The 17,140-nt window shown below is 47.5% G+C and overlaps 1 long non-coding RNA gene across 4 annotated transcripts; it reads left to right on the top strand.

Annotated features, from left to right (window-relative positions):
* Positions 1–29: 29 nt before the first annotated feature.
* On the top strand, positions 30–16,261 carry LOC102157307. 4 transcript variants are annotated; one of them, XR_005366921.1, is made up of 5 exons: positions 30–1,514; positions 1,650–1,735; positions 3,270–3,470; positions 14,831–14,926; positions 16,129–16,261. It is a non-coding gene; the product is annotated as an uncharacterized LOC102157307 (long non-coding RNA). The 4 variants fall into 4 exon arrangements; XR_005366920.1 differs by lacking the exons at positions 14,831–14,926; positions 16,129–16,261 and adding an exon at positions 5,570–5,829 and having other exon boundaries at positions 30–755; positions 1,333–1,514; XR_005366922.1 differs by lacking the exons at positions 14,831–14,926; positions 16,129–16,261 and adding an exon at positions 9,690–10,513.
* The last annotated feature ends 879 nt before the right edge of the window (positions 16,262–17,140 follow it).

Here is a 17,140-nt window from a genome sequence, read left to right on the forward strand (position 1 = left end):
GCCCTTGTGAGGTCAGAGGTGGAGTTCAGGGTGGGTCCCAGAGGAAGGGCCTGCCCTCCAAGCCAGGTGTCCAGCCCAAAGCCAGAGGAAGCCCTCCCAGCACCCCAGACCTAGAGGAGGCTCCAGAGGCTCCAGAGCTCCTGGCTGTGAGAAGAGACATGTAGAATGGGAACTGGAAATAGAAAGACCTGGAAATCAATAGCCTGTCGTGGAGGGGTTGGAGAAGAGACCCTGCTTGAGTTCTCAGGAAATCCTCATTCTAAAGGAGGAAAGTGAAACTCAGGTCCCTCCTAGTCTCAGGGGAAGGAATGACACTTAAGCCATGTTTGCAGAGAAACATTGGTCTAAGAGGCCATATAGAAAGGCAAGCCTGATCCTCTGGGGTCCCTAGTCTGTAGAGCAGAGAGAAGCCTGGGCCTCCTCCTAGGAGCCCTCATCTGAGCAGGGGAAGGGGAAACCTATGCCCGATCATCAGGACAATGCCTCCCTTGGGAACAGCAAGCAAAGCCTCTGGGAAGGAGCCAAAGCTGGACCAGAGTGTGAGGGCATCCGCCCAGGGCTGCAGAGCCTTAGTGACTAAGGTACAGGCAGGAGTGAACTAGGGGATCAGCTGTCATCTGAGAGGACTTCTGGAGCCAGGACACTGCTGGGGCAATGTGGTTTTTGGGCAGATGACCCAGTGCCGAGACTCGGCAAATGGTTGCTTGTCTGCAGACTTTGAGGAGAACTGCAGGTGGAGTGGCGGATGGTGGGCAGTAAGTCCCAGAAACATCTGAGGCCCCACAGCCCCTCAGTTGTGGGGAGGCCACATAGGATTTGGTTGCCCAAAGCTAGCTCTGGTAATAGAACTGTCCTCTAGAGGGTGCCAACAGACCAAGCCAGGTGTGAACGTGCATTGTCCTTGTCCCTACCACCACAAATTGCCCTGCAGGTCACTCTGCAGGGAGATGCAGGGGCAAGCTGCAATCTGAGGGCTTCCTGGTCAGAAGCTGTCCTTAAGAAGCAAACCCTTTTGCTGCTGTCCTCCAATGCTGAGGTTCTGTCCCTCATTTATTTACCACTCTGCAGACTCAAGTGGGCTCATGATAATGAGTACTTTCAGGGAGAGATGTACCCTTGGACATAGGAGACACCTGCCTTCATTCCCTTCTGACATGTACAGTCAGGGTTAAGGTCAGGGTCAGGGAAGGGTCAAAAGTGAAGCTGCAGCTTGGGTTGAGGTCAGAGCTTGGGCAGCCTTGGACTAGGCTGGGATCAAGTTGGTGAGAAGGGGACCTGGGGTCCATTTGGTTAGAGTCAGGGATTGAGCCCTGGACTCATTTACTGGGCCAGGTTCTAGAGATCCAGATGTAGAGAAGACATGGTCCTGTCTGTCTCTTGGGTGAGATGGATAAACAGCAGGTAACTTAAGATACACTGTGATAAGATGGATGGAATATAGGCAGCAGCTAAGCCAGCCTGGAGGGAGGCAAGAATCATCTGGAAGAACTGACAGGGAAGCTGAGTCCTCCAAGGTGAGCAAGGGAGGTTTGGGTGGTGGTGGTGATTTGAAGCCATTTGGAGCCCAGTGGACTTGTGAGAAAAACCTAACAAAGTCTGTGAGTGGCTTCAGTCCTGTTCCTGGAATTGTTTCCTCATCTGTGAAATAGGATTGGAGAATATGCCATCATCCCACCCAGCTATTTCGGCATCCAGACAAGGCCCAGGAAAAGGTTTAAGAAGGCATGGTGGCCCAGTAAGTAAAAAACTAATTTAGTAGAAATGATAAATCAGTTGAAAATGAATTGGCTCAAAAAAGGGAGGGGGGGTGGCAGCACCAGTGGCTCAGCAGTTTGGCTCCACGTTCAGCCCAGGGCGTGATCCTGGAGACCTGGGATCGAGTCCCACGTTGGACTCCCTGCATAGAGCCTGCTTCTCCCTCTGCCTGTGTGTCTGCCTCTCTCTCTCTCTCTCTCTCTCTCTCTGTGTGTGTGTGTGTGTGTCTCATGAATAAATAAATAAAATCTTAAAAAAAAAAAAAGAAAATGAATTGGTAATATCAGTGTGCTTCAGGGCAAGTCTTGCAAACTTTGAGGTATTTCTCAGCGTTTAGTCTCTCTTGCAGAAATTTTGTTTTCTTTTCTTTTTTTTTTTAAGATTTTATTTATTTATTCATGAGAGACACACAGAAAGAGAGGCAGAGGGAGAAGCAGACTCCACGCAGGAAGCCCAATGCAGGACTCGATCCCAGGACCCTGGGATCACGACCTGAGCCAAAGGCAAGACGCTCAACTGCTGAGTCACCCAGATGTCACAAATTTCGTTTTCTTATTCTAATTGTATCTGCAATAAATTATTTTTGCTAGTGAAAATTTGGAAATAACCCAGTACTCATCAGCCCTCCATTTTTTTTTCTTGAGCTTTTTTTTTTAAGTAAGCTCTAAGCCTAACATGGGGCTCGAACTTACAACCCCAAGATCAAGAGTTGCATTCTCTACCGGCTGAGCCAACCAGGCACCCCTCAACCTCCTATTTCTTCCTCACTACCCTAAAAATCTTACAATGTGAATTGGTAATTGGGGACATTAATGTTCAACCTAACTGGAAATTTAAATATTTATGAACACATAGCCAAGTAAGTGGAGCAGATATAATTGTCTACCAATGGAGTGGAAATTTTTTTTAATAGAAAACAAATAGAAGGAATCTCAGATCTTTTTCTTTTATTCTGTTTTAACCTAAAATACCAACAAACCAAAGGAACCTTAAAAGACTAATTTCCCCTCTGTGACAACTATTATAACATTTTGGTAGATTTCCTCCTAATCCTTTTTTAATGTATGCACATACCACATCCTCTGCCTACTCTGTCAATAATAAGTAGAATGAAACTTATTTTGTAAAAATACTTTATTCACTCAAACATTATTGAGACTTCCATGCCAGTAGGCTCACATCCACATCTTGAATGTGACTATACAGCACACAACCGCCTCCCATTTTAGGTTTCCAATTCTCTCTATTAGGAACAGCATGGGGCAGACACAAGAGGCTGAAATCCAATTAGGAATTAAAATGCAAATAGAAATTTTTAAAAATCAGAATAAAGAAAGGAAACTGCCAAAAGATGCTAAAACTTCTCTGAACTTATCCCCTTAATATCCTCCAAAGTGTTGATGTGTAAAAACTAATCATTTCAGCTAATTATTTGTTTGAACCAACATTCCATTTGATTAACTTATCACGTAAACTACTTTCAATCAAATTGTCTTATCCTTGGGGTTTTTCAGACTCTTTTGAGCCACCAAATCCTATATGTAACTCAGGAGTCCATATGTCAATCAGTAAGAAAGGAACTGCCTTGGCTGAAGGAGCAGGAATAGGCATGGAACACAGCACGGGTTCTTCAAGGACCTTGGTCTCTCTGAAATCACCTGCAGCCATAAAGACTCTCCTGCTCAAAAATGAAAGGACTCTTAAGCCTCTTCCAGGTAAGTATCACCTTTCAAATTCTTTTTTTTTTTTTAATTTTTTAAAATTTTTATTTATTTATGAGTCACACAGAGAGAGAGAGAGGCAGAGACATAAGCAGAGGGAGAAGCAGGCTCCATGCACCGGGAGCCCGACATGGGATTTGATCCCGGGTCTCCAGGATCGCGCCCTGGGCCAAAGGCAGGCGCCAAACCTCTGCGCCACCCAGGGATCCCTCAAATTCTTTTTTTTTTTTAAGATTTTATTTATTTATTCATGAGAGACAGAGAGAGAGAGAGAGAGAGAAAAGCAGAGACACAAGTGGAGGGAGAAGCAGGCTCCATGCAGGGAGCCTGACGCGGGACTCCATCCCGAGTCTCCAGGATCAAACCCTGGGCTGAAGGTGGCACTAAACCGCTGAGCTACCCGGGCTGCCCACCTTTCAAATTCTTTAGATAAGGAAACTGAGATTCAGAGCAAGGTAACAACTTGGCCAGTGACCCCCCCACCTAGGAAAAGTGGGGGCTTGGTTGGGGTGGGGCAGGGGCACAGGTAAGACCCAGTATGGTATATAACCTTGACCCTCTTCAATGACCAGACTCCCTTTCCCACAGCGCAGCCTTTCATCCTTCTGAGAGTCATACGTGGGCTTTTAGGACAGAGTGGACAGAGGCTGGGGAACACAGGATCGGGAAACACCACCACTTGCCCAAGGACAAACATCCTTTGATTCGAGGAACCAGAATTAGAAAACAAGCATGTTCCACTCTATAATCTATATCATGTTGCCAAATTTGGCACTAGAAACCAGGAATAGGGACACCTGGGTGGCTCAGTGGTTGAGCATCTGCCTTCGGCTCAGGGCGTGATACTGGGGTCCCGGGATCGAGTCCCACATCAGGCTCCCTGCATGGAGCCTGCCTCTCCCTCTGTGTCTCTGCCTCTCTCTGTGTCTCTCATGAATAAATAAAAATCTTAAAAAAAAAAAAAAGAAACTAGGAATAGAATTTAGGCCTGCCACTTCCAGTATGAGTTAGAGCTATCAGAAAAGGCTTCTTAGAGGAGGCAATCTCTGACAGAGTTTGGAAGATGATACTGAGGGAATTTGCATGTGTGAGAAGCATTTGTGTTTTTGTGTATGTCTGTATGTGAGCATATATATGTGCGAATGGGCAGGTGTGCGTGTGCTCTTACGTATCTGTGTCTAGTCTTGCATGTGAAAACCCCTCTGTGGGTGCATGCATACACACGCATGCACACACACACACACACACACACACACGGTCATGCACATATTTACATGTGCCCATTCCACTGGGTTAATATTTTCCTGCCTGCGTCAGCCCAGTACCAGTCAGCGAGCAGCTCACTGCAGGAACGTGCCCTATCTGATCTGGTCAGGGGCTGTGGGCCTGGAACAGGGGGCTTGGGGTGGGCAGGGAGCCCATCACAGCTCCCCTAGAGAAATCTACTCCCTTCACTCTCCTGCTCCACCTGAGAAAGGAGGCAGGCCCAGAAGCCAGGCAGCTCCAGTGTCAGAGGACTTCTCTGTCTCCCGACTCACCCTAAGGGCTCCCAAGTGAGGCAGCCTCCCTGCCTGCCTCCAGAAGGGTAAAGCCAGCTGCTCCCTGAGATACCTCCCGCCTCCCTCATCTTTGCCCAAATCCTGAGGCCTCTCCACACACAGATGCCCCACTGAGGACAAACTTAGAGACCCTAAGGTCATGCTCACAGCGTGACCCCTTCAGCAGGAAAATAGCTTTGGAAATGACTATGCTAGCCTGTGGGAAGGTGAGATTTAATTTATAGCTTTCCAGGACCACAGTGATTGCACAAAGAGCCTGTACATGGGTCTGTGTGGGCAGGGATGGGGGCACAGATACCCATAGGCACTGAGCCTCGACCAGGAAGGCTCAGTGGAACACAGAGACCCCAGGCAGGGTGGGGCCTTCCCAGTTCCCAGGTGTCTCCCAGTGTCAATGGAGGGTCTTCCCATGCTTACACTTGTCCCTGGGGTGCAGGCTGGGCCAGATTGGGCTAGACAGGCAGAGATAGTGTCTTCTGCTCTGGGTACAGCCCAGCATCCAGAATAATTCAAACCATGTGTCCTGGCCCCTAGCCCAGCTTGAGGATGTCCTAATGCATCTCTGAGAGATGCAAGGATGGAGCACAGAGGGAGAAGGAGCACCCCAGAAGGAGGAAGATCTCCAGGATGGTGACTGTTCCCCACAGCACAGACTTAGAGGCTTCTCGCCTCCCTCAGGCTCTATCTCTGGGGAGCCTCTTTCCTACCCTGTGGCCACATTCATGCCCCTTGCTACTTTTGCCTTTTTGGGCCCCTTCCTCCATAAAAAAAAAATTAAATAAAAATTATATTTTACAACCACGTTGGTCTAAAGACAAATATATATCATTGTGTATTAAAACATTATCTTCAACTGAATTCATTTTTTTAAATTTTAAAACGAAACATCTTTCTGTGGGCCCTTAAGTGGAACATCTTGGCAGGCGCAGCACCTTCTGTGTCCAATGAAGAAGTCAGCCCTGCACGTCCCCAGTGTCCTCTCCCACCACACAAATGTGCCATCTCCTCATGCCTGTCGTCTGCCCACATGTCACCCCACTGCTCTGGAGCAAATGAACCAATATCCTTCTCTTGCTCTCTCTGATGTTCATCAGATGAACATGTCTATCTTCACCTGCTTCAATCCAACCCCATTGAAATTCCTCCCAAATCTGTCCACTCTGGTTTCATCAGTCTTTTCTTTATGAAGTATTTTATTTTATTTTTTTTAATTTTTATTTATTTATGATAGTCACAGAGAGAGAGAGAGAGAGGCAGAGACACAGGCAGAGGGAGAAGTAGGCTCCATGCACCGGGAGCCCGACGTGGGATTCGATCCCGGGTCTCCAGGATCCCGCCCTGGGCCAAAGGCAGGCGCCAAACCGCTGCGCCACCCAGGGATCCCTATGAAGTATTTTAAAACAAATTCCAGCCATGATGTCATTTCACTCCTACATTCATCAATATTTATCTCTAAAATATATGAACATTTTCTTAAATAATCACGATGCCATACCTAACAAAATGAATGATTCCATGGAATTACTGAGTACCCACAATTATTTCAAAACCTCTCTTTGCATCAATCTGTTGGTTGGTTTGAGTCAGGATCCAAACAAGTTCACACAGTACATTGAGTGAAGGGCTCTTTTTTTTTTTTTTTTTTTTTTGAAGGGCTCTCTTAAACATGAGCTGCTTGCTCCCCTGTCTCCCTCTAATTTGTTCATCTCACTGAATTGTTGAGTAAATGTGGTTCTGTGGGAAGTCCTGGTTTTGTCTGTTTGATTCTTTGTGGCGCTATTTAACTTTTCCTCCATCCCCTATATTTCTTAGAATATACAGGAAGTTAGCACTAATGGTGTGATTTTATTTAGGTTCAATGGGGGGTGGGGAGTGCAGAGAATCCTTTGTAGACAGTGCTTTGTGCTTCCTTTTTGTGTCCTATCCAGAGATAATGTCCTGTTGCTTAGTGATGCTGACCAATCAGTGGGTCCAAAGGGTGGAGGCCTGATCCCTCCCTTGTCAAGTTCCCATCAGCCATTCACCTTCTGGTTTCATCCTTTAGTTTCTGCCTAAATCAGTTTCAAAATCCTTCCACATTAGAAAAGAACGGGTCGGGGATCCCTGGGTTGCTCAGCGGTTTAGCGCCTGCCTTTGGCCCAGGGCACGATCCCAGGGCGCGATCCGGGATCGGGTCCGCGTCAGGCTCCGTGCAACGGAGCCTGCCTCTCCCTCTGCCTGTATCTCTGCCTCTCTCTCTCTCTCTCATGTCTGTCATGGATAAATAAATAAATCTTTAAAAAAAAAAAAAAGAAAAGAAAAGAAAAGAAAAGAAAAGAAAAGAAAGAAAAGAAAAGAAAAGAAAAGAAAAGAAAAGAAAAGAAAAGAAAAGAAAAGAAAAGAAAAGAAAAGAAAAGAAAAGAAAAGAAAAGAAAGAAAAGAAAAGAAAAGAAAAGAACGGGTCTGATAATGGTGGGGTGTCAGGTACCAGCTTAATTAGAGCAAAGAGGGGAGTCAGGATTGGGGGACTTTCTGAGAAGAGTGAAAGATTGAAGTGGTGGCAGAAAGGAAGAGCCTGAGACTGGGGCTGGTTTGGGATTTGGCTATCGCAGGGGGCGCTCCCCATCCAGGTGGTAAGCTATGGTTCATAGCTCAGGCTTTATATCTAGGCAGACCTGAGCTTTGAATCCAGTTCAGCTTTTTTAATTGGCGCTGGGTAACTTTGAGCAAGATATTTAATTGGGTATCTTCATCTGTATGATGGAGATATACTAATCCTCACCCCCACAGGGTTGCTGGGAGAATAGATTGAGTTGATAAGTAGCATGGCAAGCGCCTGGTAGAGAATAAACACACTATGGAGAGGTGCAGAGGATGCCTGTTTGAAGAAAGAGACCCTGCATCCCATCCCTTCTGCCCTGACCAACTCTTGCCTGATGCCAGGGCCAAGCTAAAAGGGCTGAGGGCAGAGTATACTATGCTCATTCCACGGACGGCAAGACCAAAGCCCACGGACTTCCACCCAGATTTCAGGCTGTTCCAGCCAGGTGCGTCTGGCCCTTCCATTGCAGCCTGGCTGCTCAGCAATCTGGACCTGACTCCTGGTTGCTGGGAGAGGGGGTCTGGGGGAGGGGCTGCCCCAGGCACCCGGCAATCACCAGCTCCTTCAATAAGCAGTCAGCTCAGCAAGCATCTGGGGGATCCAGACGTGACAGGGCCTGGGGCAGGCAGCCTGCTGGGGATGCCCAGCCTGGATAGCATATTGTACATAGTAGGTGCATAACAAATATATATTAAGACAATTGAGCTCCACCTGCCCTGACTGGGAAAGAAATAGGTTGTCGGGACGGCAACTATGCCTGTGGGTGTGGCAAGGGGGCATGTTTTGGGAATCCCAGGAATTGATGTCTCCAAGATCATGAGCAGCTGGGGCAGGGCACAGAGCCATGAACTCTTCAGTTCTCCTCCTGTTCCAGAAGATTTACTGTCTCCCTGCCCGCTTTCACCCAGGACCCTGGCCTCCAGGTAGCCTCTCACTTGCTTTGCGAATCAGCAGCAGCAACTGGGGGGGGGGGGGGGGGGGGGGGGAGAAGAACCCTGTCTCCCTAGCCACCACTCCTTTTTACAGTATTCATTAGTCTGGTCATAGCACCCCCTGCTGATGATCTAATCCTGGCACCACATGAGCCCCCTCCTCGGATACCCCACAAGAGATTGGCAAGCCCAGCCTCAGCCCAGGGCTGCTGCCCTGAGGGGAGACCCACTGCTCCATCCCACCCAGCCTGCACACCTTTGCTGTGGCTTCCAAGTTTTCTTTTCCACATCACCTGTGCAGCTTCCTTTCTTGTTTTGTTGACTTTTGTGCTGTCTGTTTGCTCTGGCTAAGCCTACAGCCCTAGGATGAAAACTCCGAACTCAGGAAGTGTGAACCTGAAAGACAGTGAGCTGAGGTGGGGATAGGGGTGGGGGTAGGGAGTGGAATATGGGAAAGGGCAGCTGTGAGCTGGTTCCCAACCTCCGTCTGGGGGTACTGCTGTTCACCCCTAGCAGGCAAGCAGAGTTAGGAGGTGCAGGAATGGGTAGACAGACTTTCCCAGCCTCACCAAGGGCAGGTCTTAGCCTGTAGCATTAATTGGTTTGGAAGCTCAGCCCCAGAACTCCAAACACCTCACTGCCCCAGGAGGTTTGAACACCCCATGTAGGGCAGAGCGCAAGCCCCCCAGAGGTTGTTACCTGCTTTCAACACCTAGTCCCTTAGCTGAACAACACAGGGAATGCTACCATTTGGCTTGGGAGGCCCAAGGACCAAGCCTTTCAAACTTTTCAAACACCTCTATCTATCACCCAATAGCCTTGAGAGGTGGCCCTGCAGGATTGTTGCCCCTCTGCACTTCACAAGGAGAAAGCTGAGCTCCAGAGAGGGCAAAGGGGCCTCTCCAAAGTCACGATGAGAAAGCTTGGAGTCAAACCCAGGCTTTCTGGTTGCTAGCGCAGGCCCTTTGTCCCACTTCAAGCATCTCTCAGATCATGGAGCATGATGGGAAGGCAACACCAGGCCCCGGGCACTGGTGCAGGGGCTAGCACAACCAGACGTGGATCCACACGCACACTCCATGCCATTCAAACCAGGGGCATGGGCAACCCAGGGCTGACATGCTTTTTCATATCCCAACAGACCACACACGACTCGGACCCTTACGTCCTTCCTGCCTACAGAGAAGACAAGAGAAAGTTCTGGCTTGATGCCCACCCATCACACTCACCGCTCCTAACCTACCTATGTGGCATGTGGGGTGTGCATGACCTCTCGGGGTTAGGATCAAGGAGCCACCCTGGCCTGCAGCCAGGGGCTTAAAGGATAAGCTTAAGGAAAACCACTGCTGTCACCATGGGCTTAGAATGCCTGGCCCTGCCAGCTGGTCCAGCCAAGCCCTCCTTGGCGAGGATGAGCTGTCATCAGAGAAGCCTGCTCACCTGCCACCCACCCAGGCCTCCTCTGATGGCTCACCAGGCTCTGAGGCTGCATTTCTCTTTCAAGGAGACACCTGCACCCATGCACATGTGTTCTCAGGAAAGCTGTGTGCTTACCCACATCATCCCTGTCTCCTACTGCACCCACCCTCCACACCTATGGCCCACAACTTTGCACAGCTCACATGGCTGTGTGCCCAGGGACTTATCAGGCTGCATACTAGTCAGACATGAGTACCCATCTCAGACTCAAGCATGAAACACAGCATAGACCCTACACGGAACACACAGGTGCTCCATTCTATACACCCCCTACCCCCTCCTCGAGCAAGGTTGTATGAGGGTGAGGGGTGAGTCACCTGCCAACCTGTGGGACCTGCTGAGCCAGCAAGATGGGAAGCCCCACGCTGACAGTTGTGGCCTCAGGGGACCAACACCCCTCGTGGGGCCCGCCCTGCCACCAGCCTCCAGCAACCCCCAATCTTCCACTTCCACGGAAAGGCACCTCTATTCCTTTCAAATTTCAATTATATATACACATAAATAATTTTTTATATAGGTATCTGCAGCTGAGCTGTCTGTCACTGTGCCTCTAGGGCTACCATCGAACCTCTGCCATACAGATGCCCTATGGGAAAAACCAGGATAGTAGCAGAACCTACCCTCTCTCCTTTCCCCTGTCTGAATCCAAGCCTTCTATCTATGCCCCTTCCATGGAAACCCTGTCAGTGATAATTCACACTTCTTGCTCCTCTTAGCTTGGATACACTTGAGCCAAGAGCCCCACTCTGGGCCTGGGCAGTCTCATTGCCCTCTCCCACCTGTACACTCCTGCTCAGGAGTCTGTCTGGCCCTGGGAATTCAGGTTCCCTGAGGATGGAAGGGCAGTCCACAGGGAGCCAGGAAGCTAGAGCAGCCCAAGTGAGTACATCACCCAACAAATAGAGGGAGCTGGTAAATCCCACCTACCCTCTCTTCTTATAATCCATTATCACCAACTCAGGTCCTACTGGGTCTGAAGACTGTCCTCAAGCTCATACTATATTCCAGGCTACTTTGGCATGCCTTAAGATAAAAAAAAACATCACTCTAGGTCTCACCATCTTGTTAGTCTGAAAATGTGACCTATAGTGGTGGAGGTATAGCCTCTGAAGCCAGACTCCTGGGTTCCAATCCCAGCTCTGCAGCTTCCTGGTTATTTAATCTCTCTGTCTCAGCTACTTCATCTACCTACATGATGTCACTGAACAAGGAGTTGGGAAGGCATGGTACCACACCATTATATAGCTTCTCCACCTTAAAGATACAAGTGATGTAAATAGGGCTGCCTAACTGGCTCAGTTGGTGGAACATGGGATTCTTGATCTCGGAGTCGTGAATTTGAGCCCCAAGTTTGGTGTAGAGATGACTTAAAAATAAATATGTAAAGGAGCGCCTGGGCGACTCAGTGGGTTAACCATCTGAGTTCGGGTCAGGTCATGACCTCAGGGTCCTGAGATAGAGTCCCGGGGAAGGGATGTGCACTCAGCATGGGGTCTGCTTATCCCTCTCTCTCTGCCCCTCACCTTGCTCCTGCTCTCTCTGTCTCTCTCTCAAATAAATACATAAAATATTTTAAATAAATAAGTAAAGTTTTTAAAAAGTACAATTGATGTAAATAGTTACTTCAAGAGCATACACAATAGTAAAATGCATTAACAATTAGAAAGTGATGAGTTTATTACCTTTGTTTTAAATAACTTCTATAATTAGGGCCTCCTGGCTGGCTCAGTCAGAAGAACATACAACTCTTTTTTTTTTTTTTTTTTAAGATTTTATTTATTTATTCATGAGAGACACAGAGAGAGAGAGAGAAGCAGAGACACAGGCAGAGGGAGAAGCAGGCTCCATGCAGGGAGCCTGATGTGGGATTCAGTCCCAGGTCTCCAGGATCACACCTGGGCTGAAGGCAGGTGTTAAACCACTGAGCCACCCAGGGATCCCAGAACATGCAATTCTTGATCTCGGTATAACCCCACATTGGGTTAGAGATTACATGAAAATAAAATCTTAAAAGGTACCTGAATGGCTCAGTCCATTAAAGGTCTGACTCCTGATTTCAGCCCAGGTCATGATCTCAGGGTCCTGGTATTAAGCACACACCCCATCCCTATATTGGACTCCCGTGTTCAGTGGAGAGTCTGCTAGAGATCCTCTCTCTCTCTCTCTCTCTCTCTCTCTTCCTCTGCCCCTCCCTCCGCTCACACTTGTACATGCTCTCTCTTTCAAATAAATTTTAAAAAATAATAAAATCTTAAAAATAAACACCTAATTTAACATTGAATAATGCCTGTGTTTAGTAAGCAGTTTGTAAAATTCCTGAAAAAGTAACAATGGGCTCTTGTGAGCCTATTGGGGTGGCTCCAGAGCTTCTGCCTCTACTGTTTCCCACAACCTCCCTGGCAAATGCCAACTGGTCCTTCTAGACTTGGTCCGTTACCTCTGCCCTGACCTTTCCTAGGCTGAATGTGGGGCCTCCTCTGGTTTCCCAAGGGCCACCTGCACTTGTCTCTTTCATACCCAGTGAAGGCTAAGCTACCTCACTCACTTTCTTGCTTGTTTGCCCTCTGGGTGGAAGAGAGTGGGAATGAGCACAAGGACCAACAATCTTGTTCACCTCTGAATCCCTAGGGTTTATTTATTATTTTTTTAATGATTTTATTTATTTATTCATGGGACAGAGAGAGAGGCAGAGACATAGGTAGAGGGAGAAGCAGGCTCTAAGCAGGGAGTCCGATGCAGGACTCAATCCCGGGTCCCCAGGATCGGGCCCTGGGCTGAAGGCCGTGCTAAACCGCTGAGCCACCAGGCTGCCCATGAATCCCTAGGGTTTAGAAAATGCCTGGCAGATAGAAAGCACTCAGTAAATATTCATGGAATGAAACAGAGAAGGGTTGAGGAGCTTTGCAGAGGGACCCTGGAGGGAAGGAGGTGGGATTAAGGAGTGGAGGTCTGATGAGAGGGGCTTAATCCAGGGGCTCAGAATGTCTGGGAAGGCTGGGTGAAAATGTTCCTAGTTGTTGTGGGATCTTTCAGGTGAGGATGTCTAATCATTTAGCTAGTTACATGCTAAAGCCCCACTCTGCTCCCAGAAGGTCCAGGCTCCCTCATCTCCACCCCACTCAGCCCAAATTTCTGCTGAGTTTTCTCTTAGCTCCCTGGACTTTAGAAGTATCTTAAGAGAGACTCTGTGGTCTTCAGTGACCAAGTTAGGGGACACTTTGTCTTCAGTAGGCAAGGACCAACCAAAAAGATTCTCCCCGTTTCACTGAGGAACAACTGGAGATCCAGGGCTGACACGTGTCTGACCTAAGCCCTAAATGTCCCAGCACTTCCTCTTCAGCTATGAATTCCCAAACCCTGGCTAAGGGCCATAAGCTACCTTGTTCCCCAGCTCATCCTGTCCACCTCCCCTGCCTACTAACAAGACAGCCCTCTCTCCCATGGAGGGGCTAGATAATACAGCTGTTCTCCTCCCTTCTGGGAAGCAGCTCAAATAAAGATGCACCTCATGCTTCCTGATCCACCATCACCTGCCCCTCCTACAGTCTAACCTAAATCTCTTCTGCTTTCATGACATCACCTTTCTTTCCCAGAAAAGTCCCTTGGCTCCCACCCTAGAAGTGACCTCACCAAAGGGCTGTTCTCCACCCCCAGCCTCATGGTAGAGCCAGGACCTAGCCCAACCCAGTTTCTCTGCAGTTCCTGAAAGCTGACACCAAGCAAGGGCAGCCAGCCTGCTGGAGCCACCTCTCCCATCCTTGACCTTTGCTTGGGATACACCCCATCTACCGTCTCTCCACAACACACACACACACCCCATCCTGGAGCCCAGGCTCTACTGCCCACCTGTCCAGACTCGCCTGCCGTCCTGCTGGCTGACACACCCAAACCAGCGAGTCCCCTGTGGTAGAATGTCTCACTCAGGTCAGAGTGAGGAACAGAAAGAGGGAGCCTGAGGGAGCAACTTCCCATCATGCTCTTGGCTGACATCCCTTCATAAGCATGGGAAGTTCCATGAAGTACCTCAGGGCCCAGGTCACAAAATACCCCAGTCTTATGACTGGGCCAAGTGAAGCCCCAAGAAGGATTTGAGAGTGTGGGGCCTGAGAGCCAGCCCAAGGCCTCAGGGGTGTTCATGGCAGGGACAGGACTCGATCTGGGGCTGGAGCTTATGCAGAGTCTCTCATCCCCTCCTCCTTGCTGCAGACTCAGAGGATTTGCCTGAGGAAGCTGGGTGCCAGAGGAGTCACAGAAGGGTCCCAACTCTGATACAGGACAACTTTGCCCAACAGAGTTTTGAGAGATTGGACACCTCTGAAATCACTCCCAGCTCTGTGCTAAAGGGAGGAAAATAGACGAGTCACCCAGTAATTAATTTTTTACCCGTGGTGTACTAGATGGGCATGAGGTGGATGCAGTACTCCCTGGGGAGAAGCAGTGAGGTGTATCAGCAGCAGAGAATTTAAAAACAGTAAAGCTGATTAGAAGTCATCCTGCTTCTTCTCATCAACATCAAAGCAATTCTAAACAATGTCAATAATAAAATACTTTCCCCAGATGGTGTGGACCCCTCCCGCTGCCCCCCTCCCACTGTTCCTAACTACAAATTCATCCTCAAATTCTGGCCTATCAAATCCACATTATTTCTTAGATCCTAAGACAATTTAATCACCTTTGGAGAATTTCTGGATCCTTTTAGGACATCTTTTTCTGAATGTCTACTTCTATGCATGTTGGAAATATTAATCAATTCTTACTAGAGTACTTGATTTATTTGTTACTCATCCATTAACTCATCAACAGCCATGGAAGCCCTACAAGTGTGAGATGCCTGAAGTGCAACGGAGAGCAAGTCACAGTTCCAGAGCTGGAGGACTTAAAAGGCACATGGGGAAGATGGTGAGTAAAATAAGAATACAATGCAGATATTACAGTAATAAGAACAAAAGCCTGTGGGAATTGAGAAAGGGATGGAACGTAGTTCAGGGTAGCATCAGGGAAGCCTTCGTGAAGGAAGGGACATCCACTTTAATAGCTGAGAGGTGAGAAGATGTTGGCCAGGCAAAGAAGTAGGGCGAAGAAAGGATCATTTTCCCCAGGTGAAGAAATAACTCATGCAAAGGCCCAGAGGGAGCCTGGGTAATACCAACAGTGAAATTCTGTATAGCTGGATAGGGTAGGAGCATGGTGATGATAGTGGTTGGCCTGAGCCAGATGGTGAACCATCTTGTTCTTGTCCCTGGGAGTGATGGGAAACCACTGTAGGCCTGGAAACAGGAATGGCAGGATAAACTAAAGTATTAGAAAGTTCAGCATGGCTGTAGCTCAGAAGGCATGAATTTGGGTGGAAAAGCAAGAGTGGAGCAGAGAAACTTCGTTAGGAGGCAGCTGCTTGATGAAGGCAGGAAACACAGTGGCTGAAACAAGAGAGTAGCATTAGGGATGCAAAGGGTTTGGGCTGCAGCAGGGTGCTGTGGAGTGATGGACTGTGGCAGTGCAGGTGCAGGCGGTGTGGGTGACTCTGGGTTTCTGGCTGGGCCGTGCCCTGCTCTGAACCAGGAACAAAGGAGGAGCAGGTTTAGTGCATAATCAGGTCTTATTTTCATATTTCTGATAAGAATTTCTCAAATTCACATTGCTTCTTCAGTGTGCCATCACATATGTGAGGGTTTTTGGTTTTGCAGATCAAGGCAGCCCCCTAAGTACTCTCTCTGTGTAGGAAGGGGTTACTCTGAAGAATTAAAACGAAAATGAGTAAAGGGCCACCAACTGGCTCAGTAGGTGGAGCATGCCATTCTTGATTTCAGGGTTGTGAGTTCAAGCCCCATATTGGGTGTAGAGGTTACTTAAAAATAAGGAAAATTAGTGAGAGATGTGGCCCCAAAAAGTACACTTCATTAATTCCATCACACTTAACCAGTTATTCTCTCATTCAGGAGGCTACTGAGAAATAGACAAGAAGCCTGGCCTCATAGGATTGACAATTTAGTAGATCAAAAAGTAACATAAGGGCTATAAAGTACTGACACTTTCACATAAAACATTATTCTTGCTTCTTTGTTGTTGTCATTGTTTTTAAAGATTTTGTTTATTTATTTGAGAAACCGAGAGAGAGATCTCGCCACACTAGCCAGGAGGGGCATTGAGCAGAGGGAGAGGAAGAAGCAGACTCCAAGCTGAGCAGGAGGCCTCCAGCCAGGGGCTCCATCCCAGACCTGACCGTGGGATCACGACCTGAGCCAAAGGCAGACATTTAACCAACTGAGCCACCCAGGTGCCCTTGTTGTTATTTTTACAAGTGCATAGGTTTTATTATCAAAGTGATAATGACCATCAAAGATACGTGAAAACTACAAGAAATAAAAATAAATTACTCACAATTCAGAAACCACACACCTATTAATCCTCTCACTCCTTTTCATGCTTTGATCTTTCTAAGTACTCTGTTGACATAATTGAAAACAGTTCTGTGTAAGCCTGTTCATAAGATGACCTTTTCAACAAATGCCATGATTATAGAATAATGAACTTTTCAGGACCACAATTTCAATAACTAACACTCAAACTATACTTTATTTCATCTGTCTTTTCAACTTTCAAATTTTATATTTCTTTCTTTTCATTCATAAATATATATTTGCATTTCAATGTTTCAGTGGCATAACTAACATTGCAATGAAGATCTTTGGGCAAAGGCTTTGTCTACATCTCCAATTATTTTCCCTGGGATAAATTCCCAGGGATGGAATAACTGGAACAAAGAATGTAAGAAACAAAAAACAAAAACAAAAACAAAACAAAAAATAATGCAAGAAACATTCAGCTTTATTTTAACCCTTTCATATTTATCTCTTAAAACCATCAGTTTTAGGGCACCTGGTGGCACAGTTGGTTGAGCATCTGACTCTTGGTTTCTGCTCAGGTCGTGATCTCAGGGTCCTGGGATTGAGTGCCACACTAGGCTCCACACTCAGCATGGAGTCTACTAAAGATTCTCTCTCCCTCTGCCCCTCCCATTCTCTCTCTCTCTCAAATAAATAAATAAATAAATAAATAAATAAATAAATAAATAAATCTTTAAAAAGAAACACACCTGTTTTATGGTGTGAGTTG

The sequence above is a fragment of the Canis lupus genome, chromosome 11 (genome assembly GCF_011100685.1).
Source record: "Canis lupus familiaris isolate Mischka breed German Shepherd chromosome 11, alternate assembly UU_Cfam_GSD_1.0, whole genome shotgun sequence".
NCBI classification, from domain to species: domain Eukaryota; kingdom Metazoa; phylum Chordata; class Mammalia; order Carnivora; family Canidae; genus Canis; species Canis lupus.